The following is a 19515-nucleotide window of genomic DNA, read 5'->3' on the forward strand; positions in this document are numbered from 1 at the left end:
AGTTAAGAATATATTCTAGTAAGTGTAATGATCTGATAAGATATTACATTAAAATACCACATCATAAATTCACTGTACTGTTTAGTTCTGATCACCTGTGTGATGAAGAAATGAACCACATGGAGAATCACTTCCTCTCATCTTCTTTAATGTCTTTTCTTCTTCCTTGTCTTTTTCTGATTACTTTGAGCAATTTCCCAGATTCTACCAAACTCTTAGAAACATACGTAGCTCTTTAGGATTAAGCGACTACCCAAAAGCCAGTCAGGTCATTTTAAGAAAAAAGTATTTTTCAATAAATGTCTGCCCAGGTCTCTACAAAGAAAACCGCCTAAGCTTCTCCCATCCCAACAAATATTTTAAAGACAACTCCAAATTAATATGGTGCTTGTTTTTTGTTTAAATTTAAAGGAATACTGGGAGGAACACAGTATTGTGAAGAAATGTGGTGGGCTGCCAAGATCTGACAGAGAGGAGTTCTGTAAAAGGTTATTCATAAACTAACCAAATAATTCAATCAATGACCAACTACAATTTTGGGTGAGTTGGTAAAGTCCTTTTGGCCAAGCAAAAAGCTTAACCGACATTCCTCTTTAGTTTTTACCACTTCAATCAATACCTTGGAAAAGTGCAATCAAAAAAATACTGATAAATTATACTTCAAAATCAGAGACAGCACATTTTCAAAGCCATAAGTGAAGAGAATAAAGAATGTAGATGCAGCAGGTCACTGCTGGACCTGGCATTCACTGTATAGTTTTTAGTGTGAAAACTGTTTAATTATTGTTGTTCTTAAGAGAACATTAAAATTTGTTTCTCAGCTGTTTAAAAAAAAAAAAAAAAATGCCAGATCTATGGTGGGATACAAGGTAGGATCAGTTCCAAGATTCAAAGTTCACCATGAATTTATCAGGGAAAAGAGAGTTCAACTTGAGGACCTGTTTCTATTCTAATATTCTAATGCCTATAAAAGTAAAAACTAGAAAGTCTGCTTTTGTGTGAGTAAGGCAGGGAGAGGGTAGAAGGGAGGGAAGATAAAGTTAACAAATGAACTTCCCTGACCACCCACACTAAGGTAGGAGCCCCAAAGACTCTTCCTCCATTGCACAAATCACAATTATAAATAATAACTTCCAGAACTTGAACATGTGTCTGCTCCAATGAACTCTAAGTTTCATATCAGCAAGGACTCATCACGTTCACTACTGTATCTCGGTATCTAAGATGCTGCATGGCATACAGTATGAACACAAATATTTACTGAATAAATGAACTTTTGCACAGGAAACCAAGAAATTCTCACATATCAGCAAGAAAAATAATTGTTTTTAAACTACTCTAGGGCAGAAAAGGTTGAGCAACAACCTAAAAAAAGTGAATGGATGAGCAATCAGAAAGACAGCAAAACACCATGAAGGTGAGCATGCCAGGCACAACACAATCCCCAAAATTTAAATCCTGTGAAGCTGCAGGGCTAGAGAAGAGTTTAAAGCCACTAACAACAACTTTAAATTTTGTCAAAATGGTATAGTGAACATCAAATTTGCTTCATTTCTTTAGACAAGAATAGACAGGAAATAATCCTGGGGAATGGGGATGAGAAAGAAATGCCAGCCATAATGAAAAATTCCTTACAGATCAAGTTCCATAAAACTCCTTAGGGAAACTCTGAAATAAAATAGGACACCCAGACTTGACAACAAGTCCCTGGATTTCTTTACGTTTCTGAATTTCTTAGAGACCTAGGTGACTATAGACACATTTTACTCAAAATCTTTGGTTGTCTAGGCCAACTTCAAAAAAAAAAAAAAAACAGAAATTAAAGTGAAGTGGTGCATAGTCATTAAAGCCAAAGTTTAGGACTGTAGTGTCCTATAAAATGAATTGATGTAAAAAGCTATTCAGCTTTGAATTCTCAACACCTGTCTTAACTTCTGCTTCATCTCGTGATGTCCTAAACCATGGCTAAATACTATGGAGCATCCGTGGCAGGATCCCACTTGACTGCCATGCTCTGCTCTCTGCTGTGTGCATAGCCTGTTGGGCCAATTTTACACTCGAGACACCTGCTTGAAATAAGAAGACAATTCGATTTTTTTTTTTTTTTAGGTTTACACCAGCTTCACAGAACACAAGGATGATATTTATAGGCTTGAAGGAGTCAAATACACACAGGGATAAGAAACCAAAGGACATGTTAACAAGCAGCTACCTGGGCTTCTCAATTCTAAGACATCTTGGATTGAAAGATGCACCACTAACTGCACAGCTCTGAGGGAAATAAAAATCACTACATTAAGTGGACACATTTATGAGATTCAAACACAATATAAAAATTGTACGTCTAAGACTTGAGGAAATATGGCATTAGTTAAAGCAATGTTTTTTCCTAAAATTTTCTTGTAGTGATTAAAATTCTAATAAGATCGCCTATCATTCATGGTTCACCTACAGATGCAAACAAAACTTAATTGACAGTAAGTTTCAAGTACTGTATTATCTCACTTTTCCTCTGTATTGTTATCTCTATTCCAAACTTTGAATTCAAGTGAATTAAATATTTCCCGAGTTTCTACTGCAAATAAGTAGCACAGGAGACTTAAGGAATAAAATAATAAGGTAGATGTCCCCTTTCCAGGGAAGAACAAAAAGATTATCTTGAATCTGTATTCTTCTCCAACCACCCTCCAACCAATTTTTCTGACAGTTAAGTTGGAGAAACAAGACGAATCAATAACAATCTTTACTGGGTGGATATCTTGTTGATTCAAGCTTGGACATCAGACATCCTATTAACTACCTGACCTGTGACTTTTTCTCTCAGAACAAAAACAGTGGTGTTTCTAAAAGCCCACCAGATCGGGAACATATTAGTTTCAGAAACTTAACAAGTTTAAGGAATAGCCCTTACCGTTTCTCCACTACAATGAGCTAGGGTTATCTGAATGTCACTTTCAAGGGGAATGGAACATACAGTATTTCAATCTTTTTTCTTGATTTTAACAGCATCCTAAAATAAGTCTGAAGACAGTGTCTTCATGCCCTCTCTTATAGAAAATAACCGATCCATACTTCATATGGTTCCAAAAAGTAATCCTGTAAGTCCACACTGCCAGCTGGCATCAGGAGGACACCAGCCTGTGATAGAATCCTTCCGGAAGTCACCTAGTTACAGGCCTAAAATGACGCAAGATCAGAATCCTGGCATTCTGCTGCCAGTGCTACGGGGACCAGAGTGAAGCTTTTAAAACAAAAACCTGTTATAACAGCCCCACCATTGAGGAGCCAAACAGTAAAGTCTGGAGATGAGATACAGTCGCTGAGCTGCCGCTTGGATCTGTCTCTCCGGCCTCAGGCACCTTCAACTACAACCAGCAGAACTACCAGCAGTAGAAAGAACATCATTCTTGAGTCCAGGGTCAAAGATTCAAAGATACTGAACTAGGAATTACAGACCTGCGTCCTACTTTCCCCCTCGGTAGGCTGAATCCTTGGGCAAACCACCTGGCGTCTGAGCCTCATCATCCTCACCTATAAACTCATTTCCCAGGGAGCTGTGGCGAGGTCCTGGAAGAAACAGAAACACTGGCTGTCATCACCAATGCTCTCAACTCCTGGTTCCATCAGTGTGGGTGGTATGCCACCTTTAATTACTGATTCCATCTGTTTTTCTGTCCTAATAGCCAGGTCCATCAGCAACTAAAAACAGGCAGCTCCTTACTGCCCCCTCCCAATGCGTTGCCAACTTGACCGTCCACTACAAAATTTTTTACTCTAACTGCATTCTTAAGAGGCCATGACTTAGAAGTTACTTTATAAGTTGTACAAAAGGGAAAAAAAACTCTCTCTTTACTTTTCCTCTCTAGATCACAAACTATGTTGTTCACCATGAAATCAAACTTTGCCCTCTACTGTCCACAAAATAATACCGATAGATTAGCCAAACTCTTTTTTAAAAGCAAGTCCAAGAAGCAAGGATACATATTATTCCCAAACAGCCAGTTCCAACTGAGGGAATGAGCCTCTCCAGCAAACCAACAAGACGAAGCAGCATACATGCCGTTCAATCACCTTTCAGAAGAAAGAAAAAAAGTAATGTAAATGCCATTAATGCAGAAAAGCAACAGGCAGACCTGAGAACACCAAGAACGGGCATGAGAAAGCTACATATGATCAGCAGCCTTGAGAACCCATGTTCCTAGCAGATATGGTCTCAGGCATGTGGCAGACTCAAGGAGAAGGTGCAGATCCGTGCTCTTAAAAGCATCCCAGCTCTGACCCTTACTTGCTTTCTGCTAATGGAACTAAACTAAGAGGGAACGAGCCAAAGAAACGTTATAATCTTGATGACTTTTTCCTAGGTGTTTTGAAAAATAAATGTTATGCCCAGAGGAGGCTGCTGGCACATCATGCCATCGAGAGAATAAAACTCTGGGGGCAAGGCTGGGGGCTTCATGTAGCTCCACACGCCATGTGCCTGGGATCCGTTCTTCCTGGGACAACAGCAGAATTAGGACAGCCACAGTGGTGTCTCCATCCACAACTTAAAACTTGGCAGGTTCTGCATGCATAAATATTCTTCACCTGTGACTGGCTCCTGGCAAACCAGGAAATATTTACTCATACCACGAAAGAGAATCAAAATGAACAAAAATGACATGGGAGGAAGGGGAAACACAAAAACTAAGCAAATAAATAGACACAAAACTGACGAAGAAAAGCCACATAGTCCCATCCCCAAAGCACTATCCACGACCTGGACATACCCCTCACGGCCAGACTAGAGAGACAGGTCTCTTTTCTCAATTCCTCAAACACTATTAAACCGGGGGAGGTGAGGACACGCTTGTGACATCTTTTAAATTATCATTTTCTGGCGCATCTCCTTGAGCAGACAGACCAAGGAATATGAGGACAAGGATGCTTTATAAACTTCTCTAAAGCTCTCAGGACCTCAGCATTTAGTATTAATGTGTGATGAAACAAGAAGTATTACACAATATTCCTGGTTTCTGAGCTTAGGCCCAATATAAAAAAACTGGAAGACTTGTTTTTTAAGAACCTTTAACAAAACCAAAAGAAAAAACTTGAGATGAATTTGGAAAAGGTCTAGACTCCAAGTTAACCACCAACCCACATATACCAAAGTCTTTCTTATCACACAGTAAGAAGCTACATGGCAATGCTTCTCTACCTTTAGGGAGATAAAACACAGTTTTGTTTTGTTTTTACCACTTCTCAATTCCCCACCCCCATCCAACAACAAAGACACCCTGCAAACCCCTCCACCAGATGCTCCAGGGCACATCAAAATAAGCAACGTATTCATCTAAAAGAATAGTAATCAAGGAAGATACTTGGTACCAAGAGTTATTTTTAAGTGCCTCTTACAAATAAGGTCAGAATATACCTGCAATAATTTTTTTTTAAACTATACACACAGTTAATTCAAAATTAGTTTTTTCAAATAAGCGTACACTTTTACTCACACCCCAAATGTCAAAAAAGTTTGGCTGGGCTGGTGACTGTGCCAATTTTTAAAACTGCCAGCATTAAGCTGCTATTATTCTGAAGGGTTTTGCTAAGATGTTCAATACAGGGAACACACTCTAATTCCTCGTTATGACTGGCCCAGCTCAAGTGGCTGCCAGGAGAGCAGGGCTTTATAGGCATTGTTCCGTCCTCAGAAGCTACACTAACGCTGGGTTGATAAAAGAGATCTTCATATTTGTTGCCAGGCTGAACAAAAAGTTAACTAGAAATGTAAGTGCTTAAAGTCACCAAAAGGAAAGCTCTACACTGACATTTTTCTACCTACTTAGCATTCATCTGTATTCATCTCACTAGACATTAACACACACCAAAGTTGCTCTCTGCTATTCAAATCGGGCTATTATGCTCAGGAGTAGATTAATAATATCCACCTTCCTTATTGTGAAATAAAATTACAGCATTGGTCCAAACATGACAAGTGGAGCCTCTTTCTCCTTCTGCTGGAGCATCAGCTTGCTCTACTGCACACGTGGGAGAAAGCTTTGCTGAAGCTGCCCCACTGTTTCTAGAGAGGGGGAGAAAAGGCTGAAAACTGAAAAAAACAAGGGGGAAGAGAGAGAGAAACAACACACATATAAACCTCACACCAGGTAACCTCTCATATCAGCTCTTTTTTACAGGGATCTGAGGGGAGAAAGTCTTTTCTAAGCTGACACCATCAGCAACGAGGTGCCCAGGTGGGTCACCGGCCTCTTTTAACAGCTCGTAACAATCCTATTCGTTTTCACAGCACCAAGCAACTTCTGCTGACCCCAAAGCACCCGAACAAACACAAGCCGGCAACGGGCAGGAAGAAATTCCTGTTCCCAATGAGAGCAGGTCTAAAATCCCAGGGGGAGAGGAAAGGGAAGGGGAACTGATGGAAGCACATCTTGTAAAGGAAGGAGAAACTGTCTTGCCACCAGGGATTAAGGAAGGAGAGATCCAAGACAAGACTTCTCTAATGGACATAAAGGAGACTACAAGATCCAAATTCATAAGGAGCCATCTAACATAATTCAAATATTATTTGCAAACACAAAGAAAATCAAAAGAACATGAAGTCTTTAGAACTACCACCTTTGTCTTTATACTTGAGTAAATTTTTTTAATTTCCACGGCGTTAGGAACTGTAGCATCAGAGTCACAAACTCAAACACCAGGCAGTATTTTATTCTGAAGTGAAACAAACCTCCCTCCATATAAAGGGTGCAGGTGACAAATATGTGCTCAGCGTTGCTCCACCCTTCCAATTTTTCAAGAGACACGAAATATGGCTCTAGATCTTTACACGATATTTCCCAACACCTAAATCAATAATTCACTATTTTTTTTTCAAATACAGTTTAGGCCAAAAAAATAGCTACAGACCATACGCAGCCCGTGGGCCACCATTTGGGACCTGTGGCAGAAACTATCGGTCCTTTGATACCCATTTCTCCCCTTCATCCTCCAACAGCAGCAACTCACTTAGTCACAGAAGATATTCTTCAGTGAGTAAAATGTAACAATATTCTTAAGAGCCAATGCAAAAGTGCCAGCCAGATAAGAAAATAAAGGAACTCATGTCCCAGAATTGCCAGGCTCGACATAGAACTAGCACAGGGCTCAGAAGCTTAGGAGACTCAGGGACAGAGGGCTAGCACAGAGGTGTCAGAAAGGAGAGGAAGGCTGTGAGTAGTTCAAGTTCCTTGCAGAGACAATGGCAGGGAAGGGATGAAAGTCAAAAGCACTGATGACCTGGTATTTGGAAAAAGCCCATGAGTCATTCACAGCCAGAGGCCAGAAAGGACCCTAAGGGTTTAAACAAAATAAGCCAGCAACCAATAAGAAGCACGTAGGGGAGAGACAGTGATGTTACAGAAATAGGCCTTAGCTGGGAATAAGTGATAAAAAATTGCTCACTCCATAATAAACTATATATTTTAAATGTTCTGGATAGCTCTGCAATAAAGGCGAGTGGTCTTCACATCACCAGAGGTACCTCCAGCAGAGAGAGGCAGCATCAGTGAAACAGGAAGATCTCACTTTTGAAAATGAGTTCAGAGGAAACTCAAGATCAAGTACGATCAATTCCAGGAATATTTCTCCCTCCTTACCCAATTCACTGAATTTATTTTCAAATACACTGTGATTTATTTGCTTTGAGAAATACCTCTTGTACTTCTGATATACACAAATGATGCCTAAAGAATAAAAAAGGTGTTAAACATCCTTTAAGAACTGAACAAGTGAGCAATTTCCAATAACTTACTTGACAAGGCATCCATCAGTGACTTCTCACTTGGGGTGGCGAGAGGGAATTGAAACAAGCAGGAAAAAAATGTATTTCTGTGTAAACTCCATTTTGTGATGCATTGGAATAGATCCTCGATAAGAGATTAAACAAAATTCAAATCAGGAAAATATGGACTGATTATTTTAATGTAAATGCTTAAATTTAAAAATTTGATTTCTCATTGAAAAAAGATGGAAAATTTAAATTAAGACATTTATATTCCTGGAATGTTAGCTGGCTAAATTCTCATAATTTCACATGTAATCTTTTAGCATTATTTATACTTTCAAGAAAAAATGCATTTTAAGCTTCCTTCCAAATTCTATCCTCACAGATACATTTATATCTACTTCCATACCGAAACGTTCAAAGTCACAATTCTCCCAAAAACCTCCCTGCAGTTTGGGAATTTTCTCTTTCTCCATGATAGAAATATACAGTACATGATGGTATGTTATAAAGAATTACTAAAAACAATGGTTCATAATAACACATTGAAGGCCAAATATATATAACTAATCTATGGGGACCACCTATTACCACCTTTCCAATTCAGTAAACATCGTCATTCCACTGCCAAAAATCTCATACCTCAATTTGCTCTTCTTTACTCCGTCCTTGAGATGTGGAGGGTCAGGTTTTAAATTCAAATAAGGTTAAGGAACCAAGGACATAAGTAATTGAGCCAAAACTAGAGAAACTTCCGACTTCCAGCCTAGTATTTTCCACCTGGCTCCGCTAAATTAAGAATTTCAACCCAAGTGACAAAATCTACTGAGGCAAGACAAGGCAGTAGCTAAGCTGGCAGCACTGTGCTCACAAGAAGACCTTAACATGTGTAATATTTGTTTACAAAATCAGAATGGACTTTAAAACACACCATGAGGAGACAAGCTTCCAGTCCGCCTTCCATGAAAGATCAAGGCCCACATTGCGAACACTACAGCAGACAAGAACCGATCAGAATGACTTTGCCCTGCTCTCATCAGGGTAAGACGACAACTCCAATTTTCCAAGAGCTATTTCCCAAATAGAACCTTATTTTAACACTCTTTACTCCAGAGGGCAAGATGGTAAAAACTGTATGGAAATTTCTGCGTATGTGCATTTCCCTAGAGAGGGCCACTGCTTTCTTCAGATGCTCAAAGAGACTCAGAACTCCTCAATATTAACAAGAAATTTCAATTTTACAGTGACTCCATAATAAGGAAATACAGGAAAGCTAAGAATTCTAAAACAACTGTCCTTATTCTCATAAGCAGATAAAATTAGTCAAGAAAATAACGACTGAAGCTTGAAGTGAGTTTGACCACTGCTAACCAAAAGCAAAATGAAGTGAAATGAAAACTCATCCTGAAAGAACAGTTACTCCATTTGATATTTATGAAAATAGGGATTTCTGTGATATTCCATTAATAAGAGTCTTTAAAGTTGCTGAAATCATCTCCGGTAATACAGCCCACAACAACAAAAATTCTACAGGAAAAGAAAAGCTAGTCATGTAGAACATAAATTTCCTTTTTATGAGACAGACTTTTTTTTAATTCGAGGTAAAAAGGCTAATATGAATCTATCATTATGAGATTAGACAAGGGAAAAATATACAGATACTTCAACCTAGAAGTTCAAAACTTATCTAAAGCGTTTAAAACCTTCAACATGTTTAAAAAAAAAAATTAACATTTTACGACAACTGTCTCACAATAAATAAGTCTGAGAAAAACTGTCAAGTTTTTTTCAAATAAAGGATTTCTAAAAGTGGGAAAGGAGGTCTTGCCTGTCAAATCTATTTATTTTCAGGCAGAAAGTGAGAAAATGGAAATGAGTAATATAGACAAGCATTAGGAAAGTGCAAGTTAAAAAAAAAAAAAACAACACAGTTACGTGCAATTAATAAGACAACTTCTAAACTGGTTTGGTTTTAAACCCATGCCACCTATCCTTTGACGTTCTAGGTTATTTCTCCTATTCCACTCCTTCCTTAAGCATCTATCCTTCTCTGCATGAAGACTTCTTACAGGGAAAACCCTTCCCTTAACTGTCATCACACAAAACGATTCAGCAACATTCAAAAGGGAAACATGCAGTTAAGAGTATCAATGAAATTGATGCACTAAAAACCTAACCCATAACTCTGAAAAAATAAATACTACCAGCTTTACCAAAAATAAATATTTTTATGTAGACCAATTTCTGGAAACTCAGCACTGGTACTGAAGGGGAGGATGCCCATGGGAATGTGCCTAGCACAGTATTACTCACAGAAGCGTCGCCTTTTGTTTTGTTTTAGGTAAGGGAATACAATCCTATAGATAAAGAAAGTCATCTTCCCTTAAAAAAATTCTCCTGTGACCTTACTAAAATTAAAGTTATGATACACATCACGCATGCTAAAAGCCAAATCTATTCATTTCCCATTAGCGGAAAAATTTCTAACTACTCCATAAAACCTCTATAGGATTTTACTATACTACTTCCTATTTTTAGTTTAGATTCCAAGTTACCAATCCTATTTCAACCATAAAAGTGTATCTTTCAATACACAAAAGCCTTAAAACAAATTGCTGCCTTTCAAGCCTAAGTGCCTTCTGTTTCTACTTAGCAGATTTATATTATCTGAAATCAAGAAAACCAACTATGTAGAATCAAATAAATAGACGATAACCATTCTTCCCAAATTAGAAACATAAAAAACAATGGATCTGGCATTAAAGTACACAACATGTGGGTTCTGTGAGTAACCAGAACCAGTGAAGACTTCCACATATGTAAAACGAAACTGGCCAAAGCAAGTGAACATTCTACGCATCTAATATCCGCCATAGAGTTAATTCAAGAATTGGGTGTGGCAGCACCAGCCCATAAAGCCTTCAATTTCCAACAGTTCTATAATATATTAGCATAAAGCAGTAATGCTGGCAGCTAAATAGTAACAATCGAGAAAGCCTCTAACCAGAATAAACTACATCATCTGTGGGTCGCAGTGCAAAAATGAAAGTACAGGGTCCCCTTGTTCAAAAATTAAGAATTTGAAAGGGGAGAGGTTATGACTGCACAGGTCACACGACTGTAAAGGCGCCCTGCCTCCAACCAAGTACCCATACTAAAAAAAAACAAAAACCTCAAATGTGGTAGCTTATTATGATTATCAGCCTGTCCAGCTGAGTATCCAAAGAATCAGAAAGAACTGGGGAAGACTGCTATGGGCACGTTTTCCACAGGGTGGCACACCATCCAGGCCTACACCACCTCACCTATACTGTCCCCCCCCCCCGCCAAGGACATCAAAAAAATAATCTGACCAGGCTAGGTACTGCAGATCTCTAGCCTCCCTTACTTCCCAATAAACATTACTGGTGACAAAGACGGCAATAAGAATGTGATAATGTGGTAGATTTAACAGGATTTCAAATAAGAGCAAAAGAACTGACCCTACCACGCAAGGCCAAGCGATCAAAAGGCGAATGGTCAAGTCAGTCTTGATAAGATGCTATTTCGGAGTATCTAGTTCTTTGGGGAAAAAGAACCTGAAGGGTAATTCGCCACTGTGTTGCTCTTGTGCCATACTAACACCTGAAAAGCATCACAGGTTTAAAAAAAAATTTTTTTTTCCCCCCAAAGGAAGAGAAAAAGCTTGATTCCAGCTTAGAAGTCATGGTATTCCGGATGGCTTTGTTGTGTCCTTAAAGAGAACCTGGGACTTGCTTCTAGAAGAGAAGAGAAAGAGAGGTTGGGGGAAAAAAGCAGTATTTTTAAAAATTATAATCACGTTAACAAGAAAATCAGCACGGAAGGCTGGAATGGCTGAAAGTGATAAAGATTCAGCCAGGAACATCTGTCTGCGTTCAAAGAACCTAAAGGCTGGATTAAGGAATGGAGTGGTAGAAATGCCAGTGACAGCACTGTTCTTCATAAGCCACCGGGAGCTGGGTCTTAACTAAAAGCACCGAAACCCAGAGAAAGACCTGGTTTCTCTAGTGGAGAAGCATTAAGTGGAACAAACCAACCAAAAACCCAAAACCAAAACACGATCTCGAACAACTAACATATCCGGAGCCTAGAAAAGGAAAATAAGGTTCAGTAGTCAATACCCTACGGCCTGGCCAACACTGACCATTTTGAGGTACCTGTTCTACTCCAGCAGCATATCCTAAACTAAAATTCTCTTGAACCATGGGGAAAGAGTGTGTGCAGCTCCAAACAGCTGACCGGACTTGATTCCTAAGAGCAAACACTACAGAGTGGAGAAAACACCTCAAGACAGGGGGAAGAGAGGGCTTTAAATGCCTAAGGCTCTGTCTTTGAAGGGGAAATAAAAAATCTCATTCCCCGAAAGGTGGCAGCACAAAGTTACCCAAAGAGGCCATAAGGGGCCAGTTTTGATCACACAAACACAAAAATATGCTCTCAAGAATGAAAAGAAAAAAGCAGAGGAGTCATAGAAAACTGGATGTACTGTGTTTCTTCATAATCTAATTTTTCCTACCCCACCCCAGCCATATCGTCCAGATGTTTTCTTCTTGCCCCCTTTTCCTCCCCCATTTCCAGGGGAAGTTTCTTTAAGTGTGTACCCCCACACACACCTGAGCAGTGTTATATGAACATTCCTACAAACCTCTTATAAAGACTAGCCCAAAAACAAATGCAGTAACATTCTAGTCCATCCAGCAAAACAGTCACCATTTCTAGACCCAAAGATCCAGATGAAAAAGTAGATCCCGGAAAGCTTTGCCACTCGCTCACCAAAATGGAGACTCCAGGTCAGCTTCCGCAAGAAAGAGCGACCTCAGCACAAATGAAAAATTCAAACTACTCGGGGGAAACAATTCTTCAGAAAACTGTCTTCAAGGGCAACTAAACAGTATTTCAAACAAATCGATTTTACTTAAGAGGATGGGGAAATTACACCCCAACTGGTATTCAAGTGGTTTTAAATGGACTTATTCGCCATAGGTTTGGGGGCTGAGCTACATTTTTATGAAGACAATTATTAGGATAGCTCCACCAAAAAATTAAGTTTTAAAAAGCTCTTTGTCCTTGCCGGGGGTATTTCATTTGGCATCGTTAAGCGCCATTCTTTGGAGAGGATATAAAGGAGAGTAGATAACCGGTAACAAATCCTCCCTTTCTCACATTTCAGAAAATGAAAAGAGAAGACAGGGGATGGAAATTTCATCATAAAGATGATCTTTTAAAAGGCACACTATTTTAAATGACCACCTAGACAGCTATAACTCCGTGCTCGCAGCTCACATCCAGAGGCAAGGTTTTGCGCTCCGGCCCTCTAGGATAACAAGTAGGCTTTTAAGGAAACGCCGTGGAAAGGATGGTTGCTGGTCATTGTCACGACCGCTGGAGGAGCACCTGCTGGTGGACCGATGCCGGTCTGCGCGAGACTCCGCCAATCCCCCCAGTGCACGCGCGCTCGTCCGTGCTCGTCCCCCAGTGCTCCCGGCCGAGCTGGAGGCGCAGCCGCCGCAAGCCCCGCGAGCGAGCCAGAGCCCGGAGCCGGCCTCGCCCGGCGGCCCGGCGCGCCCCGCGATTCCCGCCCAGCGCACCGCTCGCGCGCAAACCCGGGATGCGACCGCGAGTGGCGACCTCGCGCAGCTGCGCCCGGCCTCCCCTAACACCGCGGAGGGGGGAGCGCGGCCCGGGGGACCCTCTGCTCGGCCCCGGGCGCCCACGGTCCCCTGCCACCTCCGCGCGCTGCGCGGCCGCTGCAAGTCTCCAGACGCCCTGGGAGCTCCAAGGACCGCGCGCGAGGAGGCGCCGGAGCAAGTGGGCACGCCACCAGCCACCACCCAGCTGGAGAACCAGTGCACACAGCTCCCACCGGGCCAGGTCGCCAGGCCACCACAGGAAGCCTGCCCTTTTTCTAGAAAAGCCCCCTCCCCCACTTTCCCTCCAATACACTCACCTGCCTCTGGGCGCAGTTCCTCTCGCGCTACACGCGGCCGGCCCCGGGCACGTCCACGCCTGTGCACGCTGCCGGGCGCGACTAGCCCCGCTCGGCTCCCGCCGCCCCCAACCGGCTTGTGCCCACGGGAGGGGCGGTGCCACCTCCCGAGGCGCCCAATGCCCTCCACTCCCGCCGCGAGGGGCCAAGCCCCAGGAACTTCGCGTGCACCACCTCCGCGCCCCCACCCGCGTGCCCGCCCTGAGCCCGGACGAGGGCTCCCGCCGAGCCGAGGCCGGGGTCCGCACGGCGCCGCGGCGGCGCGCACAGCCTTCGCCTCGGCGGCCAAAAGAGAGCCGGGCGGGGCGCGGCACGCCCGCCCTCCCCGCGCCCCCCGCACTTGCCTGCTGCCCCTGGCGCTGCGGCGGCTACGGCTCGCGCCGCCGGCCGGCAGCACAGCCGCGGAGGAGCCGCTGCGGGCGGGCTCGGCGGAGAGGCGGTGGCGGCGGCGTCCCCAGTCCTGGCGGTGGCGGGAAGGCGCGCTGGAACCCGGTGGCACCCCCGCCCCACCCGCGCCGCGCCGGCCTCCTCACCGGGCCGGCAGCTGCCTCAGTGACGCCCCGGCGCCGCGGGCCCGCCGTTTGTAGCGGGGCGGGGAGGAGGGGCTTGCCTGGAAGAGCGCCAGGAGGCGGGGCCGGCGGCGAGTTCGCGGCGCCGCATCCACCGCCGCCGGCGCGTGCCCTGCCCGGCCGCCCCGCGGGTCGGGGCCGGCGAGGAGACGCCCGGCTGCGGCCGCCGGGCTCCGTCCTTCCCGGCCTCCGCTGCCCAGCGAGCTCCCTGACCAGATTCCCCAGGCCGCGCGCACAGCCACGCGCGCCCAGGGGCGGCGGATTCCAGGTGCGAGTTTGCAAACCCCGAGGCTCGGGGCGCTAACCGCGAGCCGGAGCGATTCGCGCGGGGGTTACTTTGATATATATGTGTATCAAATACATCTATATACATATATGTACCCATATATTGCAAGCGGAGTTAAAGGCTCTTTTTTTCCCTACTTCACAACCGAAGGGTCCTGTCCCTTGGCGGAAAACTAAAGGCTTAGCCCCCGCCGCCCCTCTCTGCCTCTCTAGATGGAATTTGACGTTCAGAGAAGCCCCAGGTACCTGTGCGGGGTGCTATACTCTGCTTCAAATGCAAAGTAGGAAATTCTGCACTCAACTATACAAGTGCCTGCCGCTCGCCGCATCCTTCCAACGCCCCCCACCGAAGCCCCGAAATGGCCAACTCTTCACCGAGGGGGCGTCCCACCGGTGCCTCTCCTTCGCCCGCCCCCACGCCCGGCTCAATCGCTTTTCCCCAGAAAAACCTGTGCCTGTCCTCAGACCCAGCCCCACGACTGGGAGTCAAAACCGACCCCGAGCCACGCCGCGGGAGCACGTTTTTACACCTGCTCAGCCGCTTAATTAGGAGAGCACCTGGCGTGTTGGGTTGTGGGTTTCTGGGCTTTTTTTTCATTGCAAAGGCTTCCGTTTTAACCCTTCCCCCTAAAAGGCTACGTTTAAAAAATCACCTGTCATACCTACCTGAAATCGCAGGAGGTAAGAGAAAGGAACTGAGCAGTGGGCGACTGAGTCGCCGCAAGAACGTGACCGAGGTTACAGCTTCAAGGGCATGATGCGGGTTTGATGCAGCAAGGTCCGCTAAGGGCGCCCAGCGCTCCCCGCCCCCACGCGACGGGCGGGGCTGGGGGAGAAGCCGGGAAGGACTCCTCTAACCCCGGGCCGGTGGGGGAGGCAAAATTGCCCTCTTGGGCGAAGTCAGCTCAGGCACGGTAAAGTAGGGGGCTCAACCACGATCGAAATGGAGACAGTCCATTCCTCAATTTAGGGGGACCTAGACTGGGGACACCAGAAAGAGCTAATTGATTCTATATTAACATTTCTGTTGTCACCCCGTATTCGATTAGCAATTAAATGACCTTAATTGACTTTGTACGGGTTCCTGGGAAAACCGCTCAAAGCGCCTGCGCCTCTTTGACCTCCCTCTAAACCGTTAATTATAATCTTCCCATCCCAGGCAGGCGGGATTGCTAAAAACGCCTGTTTCCAAACGTTAGGCAAAAATGGGCCTACCAAATTTGCCAGTCCAAACCTAAAACTCTTAGAAGGCCCTGCTTCCTGCAGCTGACTTCTTGAAGTTATGGGAGACCTCTCTCTCAACCGAGTTCCCCAAGTCTTCCAAACCTCTTCTACCTGCAAACCTTGCGTTTTAGTGGAGAACTCCAGAACAGATTGGCTTAATAAAATGGGGATGCCCAAGCAGTCGGTGAAAAGAGCTAAGGGGAACTCAGGAGTGCCTGATGTAAGACAAACACAAGGAATGACAGCAATAACTAAGGGGGACAGTTAATTTCTTTAACACGCCCCAAAAGGCGACTTTTAAATACTCAACATCTTTTTTTGCAAACTTATTTGTTCAGATTCTGACAAATCTTTCAGATGTCCCATTTAAGAAGCCATTTTACTGAAGTCGTCTTGCCGGCCCAAAGAGATTTCCTATGCTTCCATCCCCAAAACATGCATGCCTTTTTCCTGACCTTTAAGAACTGATTTTCAAATAGGAAAATAATTTATTCGGTAACTATTGTCTGCTCTGCACCTCCCCCTCCCCCCATTTTAAGCCTATATCTCATAGGTTGCAGTGTAGGCCTAAGAAATTAACCATCTCCATCTCCCTCCCACTCCCAACATCCAGAGGATGGGTATAATAAATAGGGGTGTGGGGAAGGGCTGAAGGTTTAGAATCTTAACCAACAGAAATGTTTGTACATGAGTGGGGGAGGGGAGAGAACCCATGCATTTTGGGGAGAAAGTACAGAGAGACACCCCTCCCGGCCCAGCAGTGTTAAGAGTAGATACTAAACGGTTGACTATTGCTCTCACTCGCACCACAATAAAGCCAGATCTGCAGCCGGTAATCACAAGAGAAAATACCCAGTCTCCACATCAGTCTCGCTAACCCGTACTTGAAAATGGAAAACGGGGAACCTATCCAACCTCCAATTTGCCACAGTTGTATAGCTCTCATATTAATTCTTTACAGACGTGAAATAGGTGGGTACGTAGCAACGTGCTGGGCATAAATTAAGCAACAATGGCCACCAGAGGTCCTGTTCGCGGCGGAGCTCCCATGGTGGGCACTGCCACCTTGCCATCCCCAGTCCCCACCGCCCCAGAGATGGGAGAGTCGAGTCTGGAGGAGGCTGGCCGCGCGTTGGCTTTTGGAACCCGGAGAGTGGGTGGGGTGGAGAGCAGCGAGAAATTCACAACCCCGGCCGGCTTTGTACCTTTCCCCCATCGTCTCCCTCTCAAGCCCCACACGGGCGCTCTCACGCACACACTCACCCACACCTCCTCCTGCCAATAATTTAAACTTCTCTTAGGCAAAGGCAGCACCTCGTTCACCGCCACCACCACCCCCTCCGCCCTCCCCGCCCCTCGAACGCCCTCCCCCTTTCCCACATCTACCCTGGATTCTCTTTTTTCGCAGTAAAACCCAGCTGGTTTCTCCTAAACCCTGAGAAATCACAAAAGTTAAAATGAAGCATGTGTCTGCCCAACGTCTCATCCCCAACCATCTTTCTCCCGGCGTCAGTTTAACAATAGCTATTCGAGAAAAAAGGGGAGGGGGGCGGTAAGGAAGGGGGTGAAGACTACGTCGCCGAGTTGGCTCCCGGGGTGGCTGCGAAGCCTCGGGGCTGCGAAGGGGCTCCCCCTCGCCCCGAAGGCGAAGTCAGCCGCGTAGGACCAAGGACAGGGCTTGGAATCCACTTCCCAGCGCCCAGCACAGCGAGGCTCCCAGGCAGCCGCCGCTGCACAGACACAGCTCCCAGGATCTTATTTACGCTTTTCTGAACAAAGGGAATCTCATATCCGGTACAGGCTTAAGAATTCGGCCCCAAATTGGCTATCTTCTTTTAAAAAAGAATCACGGTCACTGGCGCCCGTGAATTACAGCCCGCACACCTAGCAATGATGAGTTTTGACAGCTTCTACCCACCCCAGCCACAGCCCAGCCCCAGCCCTCAGGCAGCATGTACTTTTTTCAGTCAACTACAACTCGCTGCCTGGTGCAGCATCTAAATTCCATCTGGCCATCTCATCTCCTCAGCACATGTTATCTGGTTAATGCAATTAAGTCTGGGATTTTCGCTGGTCTAATCTACAAGTCCGGGCTTCTGATTCCCCTTAACAGTATTAAAGCCTCTCTGGTCCTTCGGTTGCTTTGCGAAAGTAGAGGCATGCATCCCCCAAAACCCAAGTTATCCCTCTCTTCCCACGAAATGAACTTGCAACCTCAATCCCGAAGCTCACTCAACATCTAGACTTCCACTGTACCCCTGCTCTACCCTGGCCACATTTACCACTTAAGTTTCTGCCACTGACATTTGCGAATATTCAGTACGTCAAGCACGCGTCCATCGTCTTTTAGTCTAGCTCTCTAGAATTAAAAAGCAGAGCAGTAGCTTTGATATGAGACAAACATGTGTAATTAACTTCATATTCTGTATTCCGCTCACTTACAGGTTTTCTGGTTTTGCCAGCGCATCGCTGCAACTAATGATTAAAGAAACCAAACCGAAACTTACCTTTCTCCCTTAAGGTTTTTGTGTATGTGTGTTTTAAAGTAACGGTGCAGTTCTCCCAATAAGGATGAGCAAGAAGCTGCTGGATAGTTCTCTTAAGACAGCACGAAACCTAAACTGTGCTCGGCTTAAAAGAAGCAAATAAAAAGAAATGCTTTCGACCCCAAAGTCCAACGCTAAAAGAAATGGCGAAAAAAAAAAAATATGAAAGGGGAGGGGAAACTTAAAAAAGAGAGTTTTAAAAGACGGAGAGACTACCCTCCTATTGCCGTTCAACTAAACAAAAAGGGGCAAGAAAAACAAACGAAGGAACAAAGAAAAGAGACGAAAGAACGTTTTTTCAAAAAGACGATGTCTTTCTCCTTGTTGCTTTTTAGTAGGTCGCTACAGGAGTAGGCTGCTGCATCCCTAACTGAGAACAGAAATAAGGGGGGAGGACGTCTTAAAAGGGAGGTGGACTGGACCACAGATTTATAGCACCGTATCACCAACCCCTTCTCTGCCTCCGCACTGCCGTGTGTGCAGCTGCTCTGCCAGGCGCCTATCCCGGGCAGCACGCGCGGAAGTATACGCCGAGTCGCGCCACAACGCAACTTGCTCATCTCCTCAGGATCCTGATTGGTCCAGACGCCTCCATTGAGGCCGCCCAGACGAGGCTGCGTGATGTGATTGGTTAGAAACTTGTGTCACTCTCGAGAGCTCAATGGAGTCCCGTTTCAAGGTAAGTTGTGCGGGGAGGTACACACTTAACACTGGCGGCGAAGGGAAATGCAAGAAGCAAAAAGAGATGGGGAGAGCGCAACGTGGGAGGGTTGGAACTGTACTATCAGAGTTTGCGATATGGCACGATCTCCTTTCCTCTTAAATCTTTCTGCTTCCGAAAGACTCATTTCTTTGCCATCACTGCCGCATCTATGGCACGTTTCTTTATAACATTAAACTCTGTCCGGTATGTATGAGTCATTGAGAGCTCCCTCTCTTTGATCTGAGTGAAAGAGATGAATGTAGATCCATTACTTGCCCGCATGCCTTTTTCGATTTGTGTTCCAGTGTTTTGTATTAGATATTAGGCAATTTTATGTCTTTCTCTTTTTTAATATATGCATATTGCAGCTCTCTTGTTTATTTTTTATTTTTTTAAGCATCCTTTTAGGATAAGAAGGAAGT

General features: G+C 44.6%; 1 protein-coding gene across 6 annotated transcripts in view; it reads right to left on the reverse strand.

Moving 5' to 3' along the window:
• Positions 1–18835, reverse strand: part of ELAVL2 (ELAV like RNA binding protein 2) — a 131590-nt gene extending 112755 nt beyond the window's left edge. For 4 of the 6 annotated variants that reach the window (XM_058565911.1, XM_058565910.1, XM_058565909.1 and 1 more), the window contains exon 1: positions 18352–18835. The gene's annotated coding sequence lies outside the window, so the exon portion shown is untranslated. Of the gene's footprint in view, positions 1–13727; positions 13791–18351 lie in introns of those variants that run through there. The other 2 variants (XM_058565912.1, XM_058565913.1) reach the window with 2 other exon arrangements.
• Positions 18836–19515: the final 680 nt, after the last annotated feature.

The sequence above is a fragment of the Diceros bicornis genome, chromosome 22 (genome assembly GCF_020826845.1).
Source record: "Diceros bicornis minor isolate mBicDic1 chromosome 22, mDicBic1.mat.cur, whole genome shotgun sequence".
NCBI classification, from domain to species: Eukaryota; Metazoa; Chordata; class Mammalia; order Perissodactyla; family Rhinocerotidae; genus Diceros; species Diceros bicornis.